General features: G+C 42.1%; 1 protein-coding gene across 1 annotated transcript in view; it reads right to left on the bottom strand.

Moving 5' to 3' along the window:
• Positions 1-13497, bottom strand: part of grm6a (glutamate receptor, metabotropic 6a) — a 64561-nt gene extending 51064 nt beyond the window's left edge. Inside the window, exon 1 of the mRNA XM_064300588.1 lies at positions 13099-13497. The gene's annotated coding sequence lies outside the window, so the exon portion shown is untranslated. The remainder of the gene's footprint in view (positions 1-13098) is intronic.
• Positions 13498-17305: the final 3808 nt, after the last annotated feature.

The following is a 17305-nucleotide window of genomic DNA, read 5'->3' as shown; positions in this document are numbered from 1 at the left end:
AAAAAAAGGGAAAAAAAAGGTCCTTCCGGTACGTGAGTTTAGGTGCAGGGAGCCATCGATCATATCTGACTGAGCGGGAACATCTTTGGAATGACCTCAAGCACATGCCTGAAATGGGGCTGCGGGTTTGAAGCCATCTATGCTCCCGTTCATGTTACATCAGATCCGTGGTTGGGGTACTGACTTCACTGCAGTCCCAGCTTGACTTACTCATTTTATGCTCACTGGCATTGTTCTGTTGTTTCGCCTTTTGCTCGGCTGAAAATCACAGACGAAAACATCATTTAAATGTGATTAAAATTTCCAGCTAGGGACAGAAATAATGTTAACTAAGATTCTCATTTCTTTCAATTTAGCTGGAGGGGAGGGCAGAGAATCAAACACAGGTTGCCATTAGGAATTCATTTCTGAGGCATTAATTTCTGAAGTGTATAATCAGTTGTTCAAAAAGTTCACTGGCATTGTTCAGAAAGTTTTTCCATGGCCAAAGACTCCGTTCTGTTCACCTAAAACCAAACAATACCATCAAAAGCAGCCATGAAGCACTATTCTTGAGTACTGTGAGCCTCGTCTGTTGATTACAGGTTCACAGCAGCTGACAATTTGGGAGACGCTGGTTTTAGTCTAGCTTACCATGGATTTATAGTGATCTGTCTGAATTTATAAAGGATAAAAAATAAATATCCATTGTTTGGCTCTGTAAATGTATAATGGCACCCAAAATATCCTCCATTCCATGCAATCGCGAAATCCTACTCTATATTTACATTTCTTTAAAAAACCCAGCATTTTCAAAATCAATAGTTTTGATTATTTGAAGATAGAAAGCACTCGTATTGATCTGGACAAAAATATTTTCAAGGATATCGGGAACTAGAAAGCTGATAGGGCAACAAGTTATCAGTATTGAACAAAACAAAGCAGCACTCAGTGCTCCTCATGAACAACACACATTCAAGACTATCACTTCAGTCAGGCAAATAACGAATACTTAATTTACTGGCATAAATGTAATTTGCAGAAAACCATATGGTTTCTTTAAAAAAACATTAAAAACACACTCAATTTTAAATAATTAAATGTTTAGAAAGATCAGAGAACAGAAAATCTCTGTCACACATGAATTGACTAAAGGGCTCTAGCTTAGATGTGCTGTGCTTGTATGTCGTGTGACTGTAATAAAGCATGTATAGCATAATTTTATAGAATTATTGCATGACTAATATCAATAATATTGCTATTTGCCACGTATGAAAATATTAATTCACAGATATAGTAATCAAATGAAATGTGGCCTACAAAATGTTTCCATTAAGTTTTATTATTAATAAATGATAATAATTACAATAATAATCATCATCATTATCATAATCATCATAATAATGAGCATCATATTCATCATAACAAGAACATATCTGTGAGTCCTGGTGTATTCTTTAATGATTCAAATGAACCAAAATATTATAAAGCTTTGATCTCATTTCTCATGGAATTCTCATAGTTTTTCTTATTTCTCAACATAACATTTTTATAAACGGCTTCTTTCCAGACTCCAGAAATTCCATTGAATGATTTGATTAAAAAATTTTATTTTATTTATTTATTTATTTATTTTTAGACGAACGATATGTATCTGAGACCCGAGTCGCTCGTTATCAAGCGAACAGCAAAGCAGGAAGCAACAGGAAGCTGTTCTGAAAGCCAAGGCATTTCTCTCGAGCGTTGCCACGGGAAGGTATTAGACGGTGTTTGTTATCACAACTGACATTCACTCCACACATTGGCTGCACTCTCACACTGAGCATATCATTGCTAAACCACGCCGCTCGAAAAGCTTATCCCACTTCCTCCTACGACATGGCAAAGATTTGCCGTCCGTGTGTGATATTCTCAGGTTTGTTCACAGCAGAGCATGCGTTCTGAAGCGGTAGTATTAGTAGCAATGCTTCGTTCTTTGGGCGACAGAGTGCTCCCATGCTTAGGGAAGTGGGCTTAAAACGCTAAGGTTGTGGGTTTGATCTCATAGCTCTGGTATCGCTGTTGTCCCCGTCTAGCAAGGTACTTAACCTGAAATGCTTTAGTCAAAATCTCCAGCTGTGCAAATGGATGGTGTGCTCTGTATAAATGTCTGTATAAATGTATAAAATCTGTTGTATAAAATGTCTAAATGCAATGGCAGGCACTCTAAAATAAATGTATTCACGAAATAAAAAAAATTGTTCAAGTGCTTATTGCCAATGTTTGAAGTGTACGACAACGATCACGGGCATTATGAAAAGGAAATTTGAATTCTGCCAATTATTTTATTCAAGCTATTTTGTGGTTCTCTTAAAATATATGATGTGGAGGGGGGGGGGGGGTCGATGATCTAGTGCATGAATGGGGGGGTCCTGTGAAGGCACAACTTTACTGCATGAATAGGGTCCTATGAAGGCACAGCTCTAGTGCATGGGTGAGCATGCTGTGAAGGCCCAGCTCCAGTGCATGGGTAGGTGTCCTGTGAAGGCACAGCTCTAGTGCATGGGTGGGTGTCCTGTGAAGGCACAGGTCTAGTGCATGGGTGAGCATGCTGTGAAGGCCCAGCTCCAGTGCATGGGTGGGTGTGCTGTGAAGGCACAGCTCTAGTGCATGGGTGGGTGTGCTGTGAAGGCACAGCTCTAGTGCATGGGTGGGTGTCCTGTGAAGGCACAGCTCTAGTGCATGGGTGGGTGTGCTGTGAAGGCACAGCTCTAGTGCATGGGTGGGTGTCCTGTGAAGCCACAAATCTAGTACATGGGTGGGTGTCCTGTGAAGTCCCAGACATTTTGGGCCCCATGCAACCTGGGGCCCCAGAATCATCACCAGTTTTCACCACATTAACTGCGTCTCTCACCAGGGTGATGCAGTAGTCCAGACTTAGGGAAAATACAGTCAAGATCATTGCTAATAATAATAATAATAATAATAATAATAAATAGGTTTTTTTCTAATAGAGTACACTGAGAGCAGTCAAACACGCCACAATAATATGATGTAAAAGAGAAAAGTACCAGAACAAAATGTTCCACGCAAACATAACCTGTCAGCACACGGCTTGTACTAATGGACCCTGGAGCTTTTTACCTCTGCTAATCCGAAGAAATAAAAAAACTGGAATGTAAATTATCTGTCCACGGAACTGCTTATTCCTCTTTCACAGACCTGAAATGAGTCCAAAACTGGAGGATCAGAAATTCAGAAAAGCGTTTCTTTTACAATATTTCATTGTCATTATCAACTGGCTTAATTGACATGACAGCCAGAAACGAAGACAGAAAGCCAAAGTAAGAAACAAGAAAAAGAAAAGACCGTTGGAAATTTTAAATAAAACGGTTGAAACTTGAAAAAAGACAATCGGGGTTCTTTTCTCTATTCGGTTATTAAGTGTATCACATCTCTTCTTTCTGCGAAAACCTTTGACTTGATTGGCCGTTCTCTCGTCTGTTGGTTACTCCCTGAAGGCAGACAGTGGAGGTGAGATGGTAGGGTAGATCTATTCCATCCCACACTTGTTTCTGTTTTGTTACCTGAACGAAAATCAGCCTCAAGAGCTGTAGCATATACAACTGTAATATTTCAGTAGGAACAGCAAACAGTTTGCTGGCATTAGCTGAGAATTGATTTACCTTTTCTCAGGGAAACATTCAAATTCAAGTTCAAATTCAGCTTTATTATCCCATCAGGGAAATTATATACATGAAAGACAAAGGAAAGACACAAAAATAAAATTTCAACCCAGCCAATGATCAAGGGTTGAGTGATACACTGTTGAATGTCCAGTGTTAATTCAACACTAACAGTGTTAATTCAACTCTAACAGGTAACAGTCAGTCCCCATTGGGGCAGATAGTGTTGAATTAACATGGGACATTTTACTGTAGGGGGATAGGATATGTCGAAAGACGGGTCAGTGTTGCACTGAATCTAAATATTGTTTCCACTCTGTAAAGTTTCACCCACAGCATCAATAAAACACAGTGCTTCTTAAAATTTGTATTTGTGTTTTAGGTTTTTCATTGGATTTTTATCAATATGTGTGATTTGTTCACTTCAGTGCAACTGTACATTGGAGACAGCTAAAATGCCTGCTTGCATACGATGCCCACGGTGTGTTAACACTAGTATTGTACTTACTGGACGCTTCTGGTTTGGATGTTGACAAGATTGATATTTAAACATTTTCACAGTTGTATCTTTTACTTCTGTTTCACTTATTTTGTCCTTGTACGGCCAGGATGGCCACGATATTACATTCTGAACAGTATTCCCGAAGTTTGACTGAAAATAAATTCTGCACCTGATTTGTCGGTTTAGGTTTAGATGTGAAAAATCATCTTTTGCACTAAGAACACTTCATGGTGCAAAAGCCAATATAACGCTGAATGATGGCGCTCAAAATCAGTTACTGACTTGTGTACCTACAAAATTCACAGTAACATTTTCTGGTTGTTCACAGTCCACGACAGTGATTTTTTTTTTCCAGTACTGAAAGTGCTTTTCATGAACACAACCCGCTTGTATTCAATCTCAAACTATTCATCGCTACATTATTTCCTAGTCGTAAAATGGAACATTTTGTAAGAGCTAATTTGACACAAGCTCATTCATACAATTATCAAAGTATTGCTGATATACCTAGAATTTTCAGAGTACATTTTAAATATTTCATACTTTTTATGTCATTGTATACATCATTTTGTAATTGCAGCAGTGAGCCCTGATTATACTGTCAGATTTTGCATACTTAATGTCACTCTTCTAAATCTAACTTGACAGATGTGCCTTGTATGCAGAGAGCAAAGAGGAAAGCAACATGTTCACTGAATTCATTTTCTTAGTGATGTTTAAAGCCATGTTTACATCACTGGCATAGGCATGGGTGGGCCAGGGTGGGCATGGATGGGCATGGGTGGGCATGGGTGAGTCAGGGTGGGCATGGGTGGGCCAGGGTGGGCATATGTGGGCATGGGTGTGTCAGGGTGGGCATGGGTGGGCATGGTTGAGTCAGGGTGGGCATGGGTGAGTCAGGGTGGGCATGAGTGGGCATGGGTGTGTCAGGGTGGGCTAGAGTGGGCATGGGTGAGCCAGGGTGGGCATGAGTGGGCATGGGTAAGTATGGGTGAGTCAGGGTGGGCATGGTTGAGTGAGGGTGAGCATGGGTGGGCCCAATTCAATGTTTGTGATGAATCTTTTTGACAATCAATTTGTTCACTGTTCAAAATATGAACAGTCCACAATTACAAGTTCCCCCGCCAATCGAACCTCGCCAGAGCGTGGTGTTAAATATGAACGCTTACTCTGACTGAACTGAAGAGGGAGAGGACGCCCAGGTCGTGCTGTAACATGAGCCCTACATCTGACTGTAACTTGGCTGAGCCGTCAATTTTAGTTCACCCCCCTGACCCGCCCCCCCCCCCAACATCCATGCTTTATTTGGTCTTTGAAGTCATGCTTATTGACTTCATTTCTTGTATGTATTATTTACATACACATCTGCCTAGGGAGAAATAATACATCTGTTTTCTGATATTCTCCTGTTCTATTGTAAAAAGGGCAGGCTGGCTCGAGGGGAAATAGGACTAACGTATTATCCGTTTTCTTTAAAACATCTTATATATGCTGAGAAACGGGGAGACTGTCCTTGCCCTTCTTAGCCTTAATGTCCTGCATGCAATAACAGCATTTTGATGGGAGGAAAAAAATTCAGGAGAATTAGAGACAGAAAAGCGTGTTCCTCTCAGACGTTAACGAGGAGACAGTAAATCTCTTCCCGCGGTGAACCTCCAAGGCCGGATGAAAATTTCAGAAATTAATTACCGGGCCCTAATTCATTTCATAATTGCTTATTTGTAGCTCAGTGTCATCAATATTTAGCTTCTTCTTCTTTTTTTTTCTTCTTCTTCTTCTTTTTTTTTGTATGCCAGTGGCAGAAATGCAACATTTCCTGTCTGTAGTCAGAGCTGAGACGAGCATGCTGTACGCACTGCGCAGAACTGAGACACCTGTTCCTCTTCGCGCAGGAGCAGGGCACCAAGCAAAGTGTCGCCACGTGGGGGGGGACGAGACCCCACCAGATCAACTAAATGCATGGTTAGCCCTAAGGGGGGGGGGCTAAACGAGAATACTGCTGTGGCCTCAAAGTGCTCCAACATAAATCACACCCGCCGGTTAAACTCAAATTGTGGGAATGAATGAATGAATGAATCATTAGACTTATATAGCACTTTTCCGAACGCTCAAAGTGCTTCACAGTGATAGGCAAGTGGGAACTCACCTACACGTGTGCAGCACCCACCTGGGTGATGCGCGGCAGCCATTTTGCGCCAGAACGCTCACCACACACATTAGCTGGAGGTGGAGAGGGACAGAGCATTTTTTTTAGCCAGTTAAAAATCAGGGGATGATTAGGTGGCAATTTTGAGAGAGCCAGGAAAGGGAATTTAGCCAGGACACCGGGCACAGGGATGGGCTTGTGGCCCTAATCAGCTGTGCGGAGTGGAGTTTGCGCCGGCGGCTAGCTCCGGCTAGCGCGATGAGCCAGCGAGAGCCCCGCCCTCCCTGGCGGTAAGAGTGCCGCCAATTTCGTCACCGCCGCCACCGCCCCACCGGGCTTCCCGCCACAGATGACATTCCCGCCACAGTCAGGGCTCGATATATTCTCTGGGTAGTGGGGGGTGCTGCACCAGGGACCGGGGTGTTGTTTTGGCACCCCCACCTTGGGAGTCCATCTACACCGTCACTGTCAGACTCCATTAATCTGCCATGTTTGTCTGACAGGACAGTGTAGAAATATTATCCTGATATTTATGTATAATTTAGGGGGGTGGATAGGTTTGTGGGGGGGGGCTCCCAAATCAAGTCCTGCTTTGCGCCTCCTTAAACGCTAAGGCCTGCACTGACCATTCGAAGAAAGAAAGGTAATTTAAAAAAATGTCAGATGATAGAATTAGTGTTTGATACCAACGTAATTCATGATATTTAATAATGTGCATAGCTGTCAGTGCATGCCGCATGATCTGCATAAGAAATGACTCTTCGAATGGGGGTCAGGGAGAGTTCGCTGCTTCGGAGCTCTCCCACCCTCTCATTTCAAAGCATCAAATTATTATAGTCTTCGTGCTGTGACAATCATACACAGGACAGCAATAATAGATTTTCATTGAAGTGCATTTTATATATATATATATATATATATATATATATATGTATATATGACTCTGTGTACAGGCATAGGTTTCATTTCAGTGTTGAGGGGGACCACCTTGTCTTGCATAGTCCAACGTCAAGTCTCACAAGCATACTAGTGTTTATATGCAAATATTGGGGAAGACACGTCGCCCTGATTCCCCCCTAAACTAATGCGTACGACTCTGTTTACATACAAAACTGTCAATAACTCAAATTACAATATTGCAAATTGTAATGCACACAGACAAGCAGTGATGTTTAAAATAGCATTGATGAGTGGGATTAGTTGCCATGTTATATCACACTGTGATACATACATGAGTAATTCAATGCCCAAAAGAAGGTTATGCCACTGCACTGCTCTCGCAGCAGGGCCTGTGTATTTGTCATGCACTGTAAGCCACACGCGTTCAGGGGATTAGTCATTCGTTTGAACCTTTTCCAAATGATTCTCACGTCATGCATCAAAAACTAGCGAACCAGTCTAACAAAGGCTATAGATTTTAGCACTATACTAATGTGGATTATGATTACATAAAAATATGAAATGTAGGAAAAGTACGGCCATCCTAAATGCAAGATGCACACCGCCCCCACCCCCCAACCTGATCACCCCCCCCCCCCCCCACCGCCACCATATGGTTCGTGATCACCGCAATCACCATCTCCAAGCCACAGAATTAACCCTTTCCAACACTGACGCCCAGTGGCGGGTGGTGGGGGGGGGTGGGGGTTAGGATGATTTCAAGGGCCCTGACTGAAAGAGGCCCCAAAAAAATATTAGAACACGTGAGGTGGTGGGGCCCAACATAACACATTTTCATGGGGCCCCAAATCCCTGGTGGTGTCCCTACTGACACCTAATTATCAAAGTAATCATGCATTAACAGCAACTGCATAAATCTCCCACAAAAAATATTATTGAATTAAATCATTATTAAAAACTGCATTGCTACAGTGAGTGGGTCTCGACCACTGGAAGTGAATGTTATGCAGGCAGGGAGCGAGGGTACTCTGGCACAGAAGGAGTCTCCTGGAGGTCCTCCTGAGTTCCTGCCACAGACACTTCCTGTTCCTGTCCTTAAAAAGCAAATTTAAAATTTTGTCCATGTTCCCATGCGTGCCTACTTAAGAGCACAACGAGGCTGGTGATCCCACCCTGCCCGTCTCTGAACAGTCAAACTGACACTGAAGCCGACTGAAAACTAGAAGGCCCGCACCGCAGCTTTCGGCTAACTCCGTTTTGCTCGTCGAAAATCCGGTCCACCTCACGGGCCGCACGTCACAACCCTTTCGATCGGGCTCCCTAAGAAGATTTGACCGAGCGAAAACAGCTGGAACGCAGCTGCAGTGGACGGGGGGGGGGGCTCTAATGCACCATTAACTCACGGCCCCGACGGGGGAAATGACGATCTCTTATGGCCCTTAAACCGCCGGCTGGAAGGTCACGTGGACCGTGATGTAATCCAGCGGGATGAGCGTAATAGCCCGGAGAACTCCAAACGCGTCCGACGATAAACGACGAGCGTCTTACATTAAGAGATTTGCAATTTGCTTTGTGTTTTTTTTACGGTTGTTTCCGTCGTGTCATTTAGAGCTAAAGGCAAGAGGTAAACTGTGTTTTTCCTTGATGTCGAATTCAGGGGATATTGGGTGTTTTGAGTGTTTTCTAGAATACTAGTTCTTTATGGATTCCTGGAAACCATTCTCTCGGCATTGAACACTCATGAAACAAATCCTTTATTGATATGGAACCTTTGCAGACAATGGATGTATTAAAGGTGGGATGTTTTAGTAGCGTTCTTAACGTTTTGTTTAATCCAGTTTTACCAAGATTATTCATTTTTCTCTCAATTTGGATTTCAGTGCCGTGTAGACTACAGATAAGAGCACCCCGTTCTCAGAATGTCTCAAGATGACAATGCCCTGGTCCACAGAATAGGAATAGCTGTCCAATAGGTGAAGAGCAAGGCAATGACATCATCCATATGTCATCGTCCTCTCGGTCAGCAGGTCTGAGCTAAACTGGGCATTAATGGGATATTCCAGGACTATGGCAACAACTGAGTGTTAGTTGACTGACAATTATTACAAACTATATACTATCGCTGGTCATGCCCTTTTCAAGACAATAGCATCCAAAAACCTTTTCTTCTATTCCACAGCCTTCCCCTGCATTCTGAACATTGTATTAAAAACAAATAAAAATTGTCAATCAAAAGAACAAGCCTATGGCGGTGAACTGCAAAAGTGGTCCCAACAGCTGGAAATCCCGCCAACCAATCTAATCAATGGAGAGCCAATAAAAATTACTAGTAATCTGAGCCAATCAGGTTGTAGTTTCATGCCCCCTATACATCTTATTCGACCACCCCAGCAGTGGCAGCCAGTGAGGAAGAGCCAGCAGTGGCAGCCAGTGAGGAAGAGCCAGCAGTGGCAGCCAGTGAGGAACAGCCAGCAGCAGCAGCCAGTGAGGAACAGCCAGCAGCAGCAGCCAGTGAGGAACAGCCAGCAGCAGCAGCCAGTGAGGAACAGCCAGCAGCAGCAGCCAGTGAGGAACAGCCAGCAGTAGCAGCCAGTGATTAGCAATGAGAAGCAAAGCTGTGGTGAAGGCTGTACAGTAAGTGAGGCTGGTGCTCTCCCACAGCCTACGACGCTTCTGATTGGCTAAGGCAACTGGAGTGCTGAACGGACAGCAGCAATGAATGTTCTAGAACCAGAGGATGGAGCAACCCAGCTCATCGTCATAGCCCTCCATCGCTGATACACTCCTTATCCACAGCCTGGGGTGGTTTGAGAGCTGAACTGAAAAAAAACATTTTTTTTTAAACCCAGCTTCTTTTTGTAAAATGCAACAATGCTGTGAGCTGATGAATTTTTTTCTCTCTTCCTCCTCTCCACAGGGTTTACAGAAACACGCTGTAGAAAGTGCCAAAGGGCTGTGTAGACCCATAAAGCACCACCATAAAGTCCTGAAGCGACGTCTTTTCCGAGTTATAACAGGACATCTCTCTCTCTCTCTCTCTCTCTCTCTCTCTCGCTCTCTCTCTCTCTCTCTCTCTCTTTCTCTCTCTCCCAGCGTGGTTCTGCTGGAAGTCACCCAATCCACATTTCAGTTCAGGAGAAACATTTCATCAGAAGTGGAATTATGTGGTCGATATGTCCACTGCCCTGCAGGTTATCCTGTCAGTATAATGAAACTAAATACATGCATAATTAACACCGCAGATCAATAGACATGCACAAGTGCCCAGGTCAGGTCAAGCAGGCGAAAGACAGACTTGTGAAGCTGCTCAAGTAAAAGAAAATCTATATCTTTTCAGCTGTATAGGGAGTTTAAATGCACTTTTCTTTTCTTTTTTTTTAATCAAATACTGGACGAAATTTCAAGCATTGATAGTAAATAGGGAACAAGTGGCAGTTGGGTACTTTTAAAGCAACGTGAATTCTTTTTACAGTTTTAATAAGCATCACCCATGAGCACCTAATTACACTTTATCTAAAAGTGCCGAATCTGAAACTGTTTAAACAATGTTATCTGTGCGCTTCACATTAAATAATTTAAATGACAACAAAGAGATCAGATCCCCCCCCCCCCCCCCTCCCCATTATGACTGAAATAGCAAAAAATTTAATCTGAATAATAAAAGGCAGAGGTTCATGGGATACATAAAGTACTGAGGATTCAGCTGCTAATGGGAGCTCTGTTATTTCAAATGGAATGCATGCTAATCAGAAATTTTAAAAGCAGGTTTGGGATAATTATTGAATAAATGTTCAATCTGTCCCTCTCCCTTTTGTAGCTAAATAGCTGTTCTAAGGCACATACCAGAGCAGTGTATTAAGCTAAAGTACTGACTTAATAGGCTAGTACTTACTTTCTCTTAATAGCTCTGAACACCAGTCAGTGAAGGAACCATCAACCTCACATATGGAATGAGATGTAAACGAATGCTCTCTGGAATCCTTTTGCCACTGAGAGGGAATGTGTTGGCAAATCCAACTGCATCCAAGGAATTCTAAAGCATTCACCGGCGTGAAAGCAACTACAGGGACCGAACAGAATTCCCTAAACCCGGGCGCATTTTCTGTAATATCCAGCTCGTGGTCACAGAAATTACATTGACTTTCTGCACCAGTAACAAATACATACATCAACCAAAATGCCATCACATTATGCTTATACAGACTTAATAGGGGGAAAAAAATACATATTCAAGCAGGGAATATATATATTTTTAAAACAAGCAATGCAATTGTTGACCTACTTTATTGGACGTATGCTTTCTAGCGGTTAGTGCGTTTCCTTTTAGCCATTCAAGAACTGGACAAAGTTACGCTGTGAGACTAAGTACAGCAATAAACAATGAACTTCAAATCTAAGAGGAGTAAAAGGTGGTTCTTTGCCTGTGATCTCAGTCTTTTAATTATTTCAACTCCATTGAGATGGTGTTATATAGTCTACTAACGCAATTCATGCCTTGCCTTTTACTTGACTGTTATGGAATATGATACTGTTTTCCAGGGACATAGCCTAGCATCATACCGGCATCCTTGTCTGCATCACTACTGTAGATAATATTGCAGCGTTTCATACTGCTTTATTACAATGATGTGCACCGCGCCAAGTAGCCTACACGCTGTATTATTCAAAGGCAGTGGGCATGTAGGTCATTTAAAAATGTACCTTATATAAAGCGTGAACGTTAATGAATTACTGATATGCTAAACGCTGTGTTCCTGCAAGTTCACATCATGAAAAGACGTACTATTTTGGCATGCGGCCAAAATCAGTCTTCACTCCGCTGTGGCTGTGGATGTAGGCTATGCTGCAACCTATACGGTAGGCTGCTTATTCTTACTCTTATTCATATACTCAGAATACGATTTCCGGCATTTGTATAGCCCTCAGACATACAACAAATAAGAAAAACTACTGTTTAATGCAGTCCACTGTGAAGTGTGACCGTAAATTAAGAGTGTGGTGATTTTATTCCGTACTGAAGCTATGCTGTAACTACTCGCTGATGGGTCTTCAGTAATTTTCGAGGTAGGCTGCTTATGATATAAGAATGTACGATTAGTTACAGCGTCCGTTACTGCGTGGGCTTTCTCGTTTGACTTAGCGGACACCAGTGACCATAGGCTATTTGGCATAGCCTACTGTACAACAGGTGAGGAACATTTTCAAGCATTTTAAGAAAAAAATCATAACATTATGAACATAATTACATCTGAAAATCTGCAAATACACGTTTGTTTCTGGTAGTCGTTTCATTGGTATTGGTCTGTTTAATTCAAAATATATCCTCTAGTAGTCGCAGTCATAATTTAGCTTGACCTATTTATGGTAAGCATTCACCAAACTTTCAGTCAAGTTTCAGACTTGGCAATCCGCCACTATTCTGCGCAAGTAGGCTACTGTGAGTTGCAACCTCTAATTGAAAATAGACCGACAGTTCTTGAATTCACGCGATTTCTTTCCTTGTCATTGTGCAAGTGTGAAAAATAACAACTCTTCGGCCACGTTAAATATCCTCACAGCTGAACAGAACATCTGTATGAGTGAACTGCTTAGGCAATTGAATGTCTTACCGAACATTCGTACCGGTTGGCTGGACGGGTTTCTATGCGGATACAACAGACAGCGGAGTTGTTTCATACATAGCAAATGATGTAACTCATAATTATTGTTTTTTTTTATTTCCTGCTTTTGCATTATCATTCCCAGTTATTTAAAATATTGATTGAAAGCATTCTAACTCAATTTGTGTTACCGTCGAACCGGCTGTGCGAATAATTCAGTGAATTTAAATAGAAGTGGAGAAACTCGTAGCCCATGCTCTTGATGAGGGTGCGAGAAAAAAAAGATAGTTTCAGTACTTAGCCTACCTGAATGTGCCATCTCGTCGTTTCTCAAAGTCACGGTTTCCTGGAGAACAATCAAACATCCCGAAATGCAAATTAAATGCTTGTGAAAATTATGCCCACTACGAAGTGCAAGTGAAAACTGCAGGATTTACGAAAGCCACTTCCATCTCAAGTATTCCACGTCCCAATCAGTGACACATAAAAAATGCATTTAAATCTTACAAATAGCATTTTAACTCATCTTTTAATTTAGTTCTAGTTTTAAACAGTGAAAAAAGTATTTTGGCTTTCAAGGCTTCATGACGGAATCGTGTCAAATTCAAATAAAAAAGCACAACATTCCTCACTACTGTGATGCTACAAATCACTGTCAAATCTCTTAAAAGCCTGGTTTTCCGTACTCCCCCCTCCTCCTCCTCCTCCTCCTCTCTCTCTCTCTCTCTCTCTCTCTCACTCTGCTGCACTAATGGGTGCAGATTTGGATTAAAAGTGTGCGATGCGTGTGTTTATGAGCATGTGAATGAGTGGTGTGACGATGCCATTTTGTAGGTTAATATATAAATATGAAATACATGCCAAATATGATCATTCTTGGCTGACAGAGACTGTCCATTCTCTTTTTCTTTCTTTTTTTGCATTTGCCATTTGGATTCCTTTTGCTGGCTGAACTACCTGCACATGTATGATATAGTATACAATGGACCGGGGCTTGCTTTTAATGGTATGTAAAGTACTATGTAATCATGGGTGCACATAAACACAATACACAATAAAAATGCTCAGTAGTGAATCAACTCTCAGAGTGCCTATGGTCCCTACTGGACTCAAATGTACTTTGTTAGAGCTGGATCACCACTGGATATTTTACGGTCTCTACCACAGTGCCATGCCAAAATAAAATATACTTTAATATGCATTTTGTTTGGACATTTTTACTATGAATTTTTATACTTTTGAGCAAATTATATTAACTGCAAACATACGCTTTCATTCTTCTCTGTCGCTGTTATTACATCTGCCCAGTGATAGAGATAAAAGTGTTAATGGAGGAACGATAGCCAAAAATAAAAAAGTAACAATAATTTGTGCATTAAAAATAAATAAGTGGAAGGGAGCACAAGAATTGTGTGATTTCAGGGAGAGGGGAGTCATTGCCAGAGCTGAGTTTCCTGCCATATCCTCAGTGAAACCATGCATAAGTAAGCACGGCTTTTTGTGTTTTTAAAGCAAAAAAAAAAAAAAAAAAGTTTGCCGTCGAAAAACTATTAAATTTTCATGAACGGAGGAGATGCTCCAGGATTTTTGACATCAACACATAGCCCTCGGTGTCATAAAACCGTCTCCGGTTCCGTTTTATGCTAGCATTCAATGCAGGAAGTGAGCCGGAGCAGACCTCCGTGTTTTGCTCGGCAACTTATTGTAAGCCCTAAGTACATTCTCCGCCTCCACCCCCACCCCCACCCCCACCTCCACCTCTACACAATCCCTTCCCCCAAATTATGTGGTTGTCTGTATTTTATTCCCCTCCTCATCTGTTTACCCTAGTTCCTGCACTTTTATTTTTGACTGGACCGCAACAGCGGGGCCAGCCCTACAAATGCGAATGTCTGTGACTGAGTGAGTGATGAAGTTACACCATTGGTCGGCCGAGTTATGAAGTTACACCATTGGTCGGCCGAGTTATGAAGTTACTCCATTGGTCGGCCGGTCCAGCCATATACTAGGTTTTGACCTGGTCTTGTTTTTCCCACCGCTAACGTTAGCACTGCTAGCTACTCAAGGTGCAGTAAACCTCTCTCAGCTTCCCTTTAACCTTTTGTCGTAGTCTCGGTCAAACTGTAAGATAGTCCGTAAATAGTCTCGCTGTTGGGAGCTGCTCCATTGCTTGATGATTTGCTGTGGCATGTTTAGCATAATACGTACACATTTACATAAATAGAGACATAAAGTGGCCTACCAATGGGAAGCTAGTTTATGTTGTGTTCCAGAAATACAGAACAGAGAGGGAAGCGTTCTGTGAAAATACTCAGCATTCTATAAGGACTAAAGACCAAGAACACCCCTAAAAGGTATTGCTCACATACAACCAAACCTTTTGTTTGTCGGTTCGTTTCCTCTCAGTTGGCACACTTCCTGCTCCAAATCAGATCAGTGTCCAACCTGAACTATAATATCGTTGTTCCATTAGAACAGAGGCAGACAGACAGATGGTGTCTCAGCACTTTAGTTCTATTCCTTATCAAATAAAATGGCCGCTATCGTCTAGATACCTGCAACCTCTGAAAGTCCCATCGAAACACATGAACAGAGGCAATGTTTAGCATAGCTTCCCTACTCTACGGCGGCCTGGCCCATAAGCTATCTGTACTGAAGGTAACGGGGGGGAAACTCCTGCATGGCAGTCAGATGAAGAACTCATCATAGGTAGAGGGTGATCAAATGCGCATTGTTCTGTTTTGCAATTTTTTGATTTTTCGCTCTGCAGCTTTATTCTTATCTGGCTTCTGGTGGGTGGCAGGTCGAAGGGGTTACACCTCCGTCCATCCTGCCTGCTCCTAACCCCATTTTTGGTGCCTGCTCTCTCACCCTCTCGCGGGAAGGCCCCAGCACAACGGGCCTCATTCACAAAACCTTTCTTAAATAATTCTTACTTTTGTACTTAAAAATGTTCCTAGAAAAAAAAAAAAAACAATATGTGATTCATGACACGTGCACAGACTGCTGTTTTTGTGCACATCCCAGGTGTGTGAGATGATGAATGCTGGCCGTCCGTAAATTCTATGCACAATCTCGTTTGTGTGATTTGCATAAGGAATCAGCCATGAACAAATACAGATAAGAGAAAAAAAATAATGAATGCCGAAATGTTCTTGGAAACGTTATTGCACGCGGGTTACGATCAAATATGATCCTACGCATGTTTCGTGAATGAGGCCTATTGTGAGGCTGCGGGTTCGTCTCTCTCATTTTACAAGTCTCTGGTGGATGAGGACCCGGCAGGTACCCCGCCAGCCCCGACCATGCAATGCACAGGCGTGCAGACTCACTGCTGGGCCTAGTAACCGTCTACTATGGCGCCCCCTGGCTCTACGCAGAGTATGCGCACTCAGCTACATTCAAAATTTGGAAGTTCAACTGCCTGCAGGGCAGAAATCTACAATCAATGTTTAATCTTTTAAATCTATTTAATGGGCTGAATCAGTATCGATGCTACAATTATGGTAAATGGACTGCATTTATATAGCGCTTTTATCCAAAGCGCTTTACAATTGATGCCTCTCATTCGCCAGAGCAGTTAGGTTAGTGTCTTGCTCAGGACTTTCGACATGCCAGGGCGGTTGACCGCACCTCCGACTGCCGACAACGCCTTCCTCCTGAGCTAGTCGCCCTCTTTTTGGGTACTTGGGATGATATGCTACAGGTGCCCTGCGGCAGTCAATATAGAACAGCAGCGTGTGAGAAGATGGTCACATGACCATATCACAAGACCTGGGTTTTCATTATTTTGTATCTTGTGATATTTTGTCTTTTTAAAATTGTTTGTCTAGACCTTCCGCCCACATGGTGAAAATGACATGGCCATTGTCTGATTTGATATTACTTTCTTGTCATCATCATAATCACATTGAATTAGTGGTTGCAGATGTACCTGAAATAAGCAAACGATTGAGCTGCAGTTGCACTCAAAAGTTATGATGGGTTGGAGTGGAAAATTTAGTGCACATATATTTATTTAATATATGAGTTAGGGTAAACTACATATAACCTTCTCATATCATATTTTATATTAACATTTTTCACCTGAGGGAAAAAGAATATCAGCAAAAGAAAATACTGAGAATGGTGTGAAAAGTAATTGACTATTGCCTTGCAGCAGAAGAAAAAAACAGACAGTACTACTGAGATGTCAGAGATCCTCTAGATTGAAAGCTTTAGTCAGTATAGACTTCTGTTTAGGCAGTTAAGACTGTTTGGGAGCTCGGCAGTTTTTGCCAAAGACCAAAAAAAAAAAAATCTCATATATTTCTGTTGCCATTCCGCAAATACAGAGATAAAATACTTCACAGAACAGAATTACACATCTGTCTCGGGGAGAACAGTACCGCCTGCTGCTCATTTGCACATCCCTTTTTATGTGAATCAATATTTTAAACGAGTAAATAAATAATTAGTGCCAGAATCCTCCCGGGTAACCGTGCGCTCTCCCTGTGAAGCTCCGTGCGAGCGG

This window comes from Anguilla rostrata, chromosome 11, assembly GCF_018555375.3.
Source record: "Anguilla rostrata isolate EN2019 chromosome 11, ASM1855537v3, whole genome shotgun sequence".
NCBI classification, from domain to species: Eukaryota; Metazoa; Chordata; class Actinopteri; order Anguilliformes; family Anguillidae; genus Anguilla; species Anguilla rostrata.
The sequence above is the reverse complement of the archived record's forward strand: the minus strand, read 5'-3'. Positions and strand labels throughout refer to the sequence as shown.